Here is a 7,045-nt window from a genome sequence, read left to right as displayed (position 1 = left end):
AACTGCTATTAACTATTTAAAATTTGCTACATGTTACATTTTGAAATAAAACATTTTATAAAATATACATGTATATAGTAATCTTAAATCTTAAATTAGATGTTGCGTATAAAAAGCTCATCACACATAAGTTGTACTGTACTTTATAGTAAATAAATTTTATACTTCTACTTAAAAGATAGATTCTAAATTTACTTTATCCTTTCAATTCCATATCCTATAATAATATCCATTTATCATATAATAGATCATAATTTCCGTCAAGTTTGTTAAAGTTTCTTTAACAACTTTTGTGCTTCCTGTTTAGCATCTCGATCATCTTCGTTCTTTGCAGGATATTCAAGGGCAATTTTTAAATATTTCATAGATAGCTCTTTCTGATTTAATTTTAAGTAGGTTTTGCCCAACATTAATAAATTTTGACTATAGAAATTGGGATCAATTTCCTCTGCGGTTTCAAAATATTTTAGAGCTTCCTCAAAAGATGAAGATGGTGGTTCTCCAAATATTACAGATGCAATTTTTCTTTGATACCATGTTAAATCAGCAACTTGATAGCACCAAGTACCAAGCATGTACATAAGAGGTGGTTCTTTTGCATTTAGTTCCATTGCTCTCTGCGATATTAAACATATTCGATACAATTGCTTGACATCGTATCAGGGAAAGAAATATTAATATATTATCATGAAATATACCAGCATATGTTTCTTAATATTATATGACTCTTTTATTTGTGCCTTCACTCCTTCATAAAGAGTCTTACAATTGCGAAGAATCGATGCCCATTTGTATGCAGCCCAATTATCCTCATTTATTTCAAGTGCTTTAAGTATTAAGTCATAAGATTCGAAAATTCATTTCTTTCCATCTACTTCACTCACAGTCTTAGACAATTTATACATTGCTCTACACAAACGCCATATAATTTCAATATCACCGCTATCCTATACAAATGTTCAGTTTTGTTATCTACATTTATAAGTGATATACGCAATGTAATTACTTTATAATTTATTAGAAGGTTATGTATTTCCTCCTATTGTTCTCGCTCGTATAATTCATCGGCTTTTCCTATTAGAACTTCTTTTGTAGTTATCACTGCTTCTGCTCCATGATTCTGCTCAATGCTTCTTTCTGCTCCATGATTCTGCTCCATGCTTCTTTCTGCTCCATGCCTCTGCTCCATGATTCTGCTCCATGCTTCTTTCTGCTCCATACCTCTGCTCCATCCTTCAGGTCCATTCTTCTTTGTGGCCCATGCTTCGGCTTGCTCCATGCTTCCTTCTGGTCCATGCTTATGCTTGTTCCATGCTTCTTCTTGGACCATGCTTCTGCTTGCGCCATGCTTCGGTTTGCTCCATGATTCCGCTACTTGATTCGGCTGCATTCTTCTTTCTGCACCACGATTCTCCTCCATGCTTCTGCTCCATGCTTCTGCTCCATGTTTCTTTCTGGTCCATGCTTCTGCTCCATGGTTATACGTTTCAAGGTAATAGCATACAACGTTATACGTTATAAGGTAATAGTACACAACGTTATACGTTATAACGTAATGCTACATAACGTTATACGTTAGAAGGTTACAGTACATAACGTTATACGTTATAAGGTTACAGTATACAACGATATAAGTTATAAGGTAATAGCATATAACGTATAACGATATAAGGTAATAGTATATAACGTTATACGTTATAACGTAGTGCTACATACCGTTATACGTTCTACCGAAATAGTATACAACGTTATACGTTATAACGTAATGCTGAATAACGTTATATGTTATAAAGTAATATTATATAACGTTATACGTTATAAGGTAATAGCATATAACGTATAACGTTATAAGGTAACAATATATAACGTATAACGTTATAAGGTAATAGCATATAACGTTATACGTTATGAGGTAATAGCATATAACGTATAACGATATAAGGTAATAGTATATAACGTTATACGTTATAACGTAATGCTACATAACGTTATACGGTAGAAGGTTACAGTATATAACGTTATACGTTATAAGGGTACAGTATATAACGATATACGTTATAAGGTAATAGTATATAACGTATAACGATATAAGGTAATAGTATACAACGTTATACGTTATAAGGTAATAGTATATAACGTTGTACGCTATAACGTAATGCTACATAACGTTATACGTTATATGGTAATAGTATACAACGCTATACGTTATGAGGTAATAGTATATAACGTTATATGTTATAAGGTAATAGTATATAACGTTATACGTGATATCGTAGTGCTACATACCGTTATACGTTATAACGTAATAGTACACAACGTTATACGTTATAACGTAATGCTACATAACGTTATACGTTAGAAGGTTACAGTATATAACGTTATACGTTATAAGGTTACAGTATACAACGATATACGTTATAAGGTAATAGCATATAACGTATAACGATATAAGGTAATAGTATGTAACGTTATACGTTATAACGTAGTGCTACATAACGTTATACGTTCTACCGAAGTAGTATACAACGTTATACGTTATAACGTAATGCTACATAACGTTATATGTTATAAAGTAATATTATATAACGTTATACGTTATAACGTAATGCTCCATAACGTTATACTTTATAAGGTAATGGTATATAATATTAGACGTTATAAGGTAACAGTATATAACGTATAACGATATAAGGTTATAGTATATAACGTTATACGTTAGAACGTAATGCTACATAACGCTATATGTTATATGGTAATAGTATATAACGTTATACGTTATAAGGTAATAGTGTATAACGCTATAGGTTAGAAGGTAATAGTATATAACGTTATACGTGATATCGTAGTGCTAGATAACTGTCACGTCCCGCGCTCCGCACGTGCTGTAACAAGAACAAGAAAACCACTCTATACAAAACGCGCGAATAAGGCACTACGAAACGAAAGGAAGGATTAACAAAATGAGGGCGACTAATAGATCCAACCAATAAACAAAATACATATACACACAACTCTAAATAAACCTACCAATAACCGACTTGGAATTTGAAAACCTATGGTTCAATATAATATAAACCCAACCAGTATAAAATAAAATAAATAGAACCAACTAATGGATTGAACGAGTCATGAACCAAACAAGTAAACCAGGAAATAAGAATAACTACAGAAATGGAAATGATTGAAACGCCAGGAATATATGTATATATAAATATATTTTAATCAATCAACGCTGCAACAACTCGGAGAGTTACATATAAGTATAAACATATATGCCAAACATGTAATAACCTAGTAAATATTAGAGACAGTACTTCCAATACTATGCAACGAATACAATATTATCAATTTATGAAATATATGTATATATGAAATCAAAAAACTAATAGTCTAACGAATACATAAAACATACAATGTTATACTATTAAAGAAATAAAGGTTACATTATCAGAAATATATATATGTGTGCGCATTCTACATTATTAAATCAAATCAATAATCTAAGATACATACTTAAAACTAGCCTACATTCCGATAAAGAGTTATAAAATAGGAACTACATTATGAAACATGCATGTCTATATATAAAAAATATATATATAAATAATCTATATTCTAAACTAAACCACTACTAATAATCTATAAAAGAAATAGAACACACAACGTAACACTTGGGACTAAGTAACAACTTGTCGATAGGCCAAACGTTCAAAATAATTAACACAGCAATGACTTGAAGATTTGCATACAGAAATTCTATCATCAAACACAAATATGTAAAAACACATTAAGCACACAATAATTTAGAAATAAAACCTTCAATACTATGTTGTCACAATACCAGATATGTATATATGAAATCAAATAATTGACACATAACCTCAAATACACAACATTACATTGCTAAAGAATCTAAATGAATATCACACTGCCAGAAATATATACATATATACGTGCGCGTGTGTGTGTTCTATCTTATTAAATGAAGTTAATATAAAATGAATAATTAACATTTCATTTGGTATAAATACTACACTGCCAGAAGAAATATGTATATATGCATATGTGTGTGTGTGTGTGTGTGTGTGTGTGTGTGTATGTGTGCGTTTTATATTATCGAACACTCTATAAAATAAACTACTCAAAACAATAAATAACGCTATCGAAGAATTACAAAACATTAGTCATATTAAAATCACACACAATATAAATATATATATGTATATTCACACGAACAATACTATTGTCACTTTAAAGTAATAACAATATTAATAAATAAATGTTCTAATTGCGGTAGAATAAGGAAAAACGAGCGACAGAAAATTACTTCGATATCAAACAAAACTAAAGATCCGCCACTATAACCTCACTGATGACATTTATGAGCGGCCATGTTAGATTTACACGCGCGCATCGGACACAATGACACGCGTTATGGCGACGGGAATATTAGGGATTAATGGAAATCAGGCGCAAGAAACAAATCATGAAAACACATTATTAACATTTTTCTTTAATAAATTCTATGCGCAACTACATTGTCAAATATAAATGTAAAAATATATATATATATATATATAATTAATTAAAAAAGGGGGAAATATAAAATTAAATAAATACACACATATTTAACAAACATAAAAAAAAGATAACCTTACACTATCGCATTTAAAATGTATATATATATATATATATATATATATATATATATATATATATTCAACACAAAAAAAACAAGATGCATCTAAAAAAAAAAAATAATATAATAATAAGGAACCCACGATTATCAAACAACGAACCAACGAAATTGAAGCAGCTACACCAAGTCAAAATCGATGCAAGGAGCTCCAGGACAAAGTTCGCTGAACTCACGCATACACCAATAACGCACAACGGGGAAATTCCCTTTCTCCCAGAAGCATGGTGACGAAGATGTGCCACCAAAACCTCTCCGGGAATTTCATTTGATGGGTCTTCTCGAGTCGCCCATGGGTTCTTCGGAATCCCTCTTTCGCTGGCGCTGAAACAACACGATACAGTTTAAATAGAACGAAACAGAACGAATCAAGCGGACTAAAAACAAGACAAAACACGCACCAGAGAAGTCTGGATAGGAACCCCTGATGGAAATGCCTCCGCAAACATTGTTCAAACGTCGATCACCGAAGCCTAGAGAAACAACAAGAAAAGGAAAAAGGATCAAAATCACGAAAACAACCATAATATGCAAATATCCATCTAAACCAAACTTACGCAAACTAACTCGAAGGAGGAGGCCCTTGTTGTGGGAGAGCAGCGGATCGCGCGTGTTGCCCGAGCAAACATCGAAATGATAATGATGCTGCAGCCGCCAGCCCTTGCACGCGCCGAAGAAACACAGGTAATTCCCACGGTACAAACGTGGAGTATTATAGTATGTACTTTATAATATATTTTTTAATATATATGTCTTAATATAAGTAATTCTTTCTAATTACTTTCATTTTGTAGTTCAAACGATCTAAGCCATTTTTGGAGGGCTATCACCAAATATATCTTTAAAGTTCTCGTCAGAAAGTGTGTACGTTTCTGTATCCAAAGTTACATTTATAAAATCCATAAGAGTATCGTTGATATCGACTTGCATGTCGTTATGTTTCTTATCAGTTTCAAACCAGTTCATCACAGTGATACTGTCGCACTCTCAATAATAGACAGTAATAGTCGTATTGAACATGCTCCTTAAGCCTGATGAATAAGAGATACTAGTAAATGTAAAATTATACGCAATATTTAAACACATTTCTTTTATTACCAATCTTGTATAATCTTGAGATCTTAAAAGAAATTATCTATATTGTACATGATTAAAATTATATTAATGTATGAAACAGTAATGTATAGTACAAAAAAAAAAAAAAAAAAATATGTCACATTCTGTTTAAGAAATTAGAAATCATCATTTTTCGGAAAATATTGTAAGCATGAAAAATTAAAATATATATTATTATGTTGATTGCAAAATGTGGTAAAAAGGTTCCCACGTTAATTTTTTTTTTCGTATACTTAGTATTTGGGGTAGAAACATTGATCAGTAACTGTGTGAGCACCCTGCGTAAAATGCCTAAATACTAAGTACACTTTGACTTTAGCTATTTTCAACACTTCTCAACGAATGTTTACAAGATGAACTGAGAATATTTGCATCTCATGCTACTATAAATTATTAACATCGTTACAAGTTGAAAAGCATTTACATTCTGTCAAAAATGTTCGTAGAATTACATCAGCAAATCGTGGGATCAGCAATTCTAGCATCAAGTTTTCGCGTTTTTAAATCATTTTTTGGAATTGGATGTGCACTTTATAAAGTAATACTAAGCTCTTCGGCGATTATTCAGACAGTGATTCGCCAATTTGAAAAAAGATCACTAGCCGCTTTCGAGACGTGTGACGACTGAAAGAAAAATAGGTATGCTAAAGATTTATTAAAGGCTTATTATTAAAAGCTTATGCTTTTCCATAAGCGTCGAACGACTTATCGTAGGCTCGCGAAATTTAATCTGCTTATAGATAAAACTATAAACTGTATTTCTTCCCCTACCAGATCGCTGCAACGTTGTTGAGATGACAGTAAAAAATCATTCTGCGAACTTTCTCAACAGGGAAGCATAGTATGTATTAACACGTTCGTCGCCCAGCGTGATTCGGCTAAGTTGCCTGCGGGGCCCAAATCCGACCGCCGGTACGCAGAACGTAAATAGAGCGACAAGCAGGAATTCATCGTTTATCGCCTTCGATTCATTGTTTATCGCCTTCGATTCATTGTTTATCCCCTTCGATTCATTGTTTATCGCCTTAGATTTATTATAAAGAAAAGATTATTTATTTCTGAAATGGAGAAAGCGATAAGCTATCCAGCTAGAGTATTCCAAGGGATCTCATGGCAGATATCTCGGATCTTTCATTTAGTCGAGAAGCATACTTGTGAGACGTACATCAGTGATTTTTTCATCTTCAAAATGTTCGGTAAACAGCGTGAAAATATATTTGAAAGTGAGGAAAG

At 32.1% G+C, this 7,045-nt stretch overlaps 1 pseudogene; it reads right to left on the bottom strand.

Annotated features, from left to right (window-relative positions):
* Positions 1-221: 221 nt before the first annotated feature.
* On the bottom strand, positions 222-1,420 carry LOC139991639 (regulator of microtubule dynamics protein 1-like; annotated as a pseudogene).
* Between the last annotated feature and the right edge of the window lie 5,625 nt (positions 1,421-7,045).

The sequence above is a fragment of the Bombus fervidus genome, chromosome 10 (assembly GCF_041682495.2).
Source record: "Bombus fervidus isolate BK054 chromosome 10, iyBomFerv1, whole genome shotgun sequence".
Taxonomy (NCBI): Eukaryota; Metazoa; Arthropoda; class Insecta; order Hymenoptera; family Apidae; genus Bombus; species Bombus fervidus.
The sequence above is the reverse complement of the archived record's forward strand: the minus strand, read 5'-3'. Positions and strand labels throughout refer to the sequence as shown.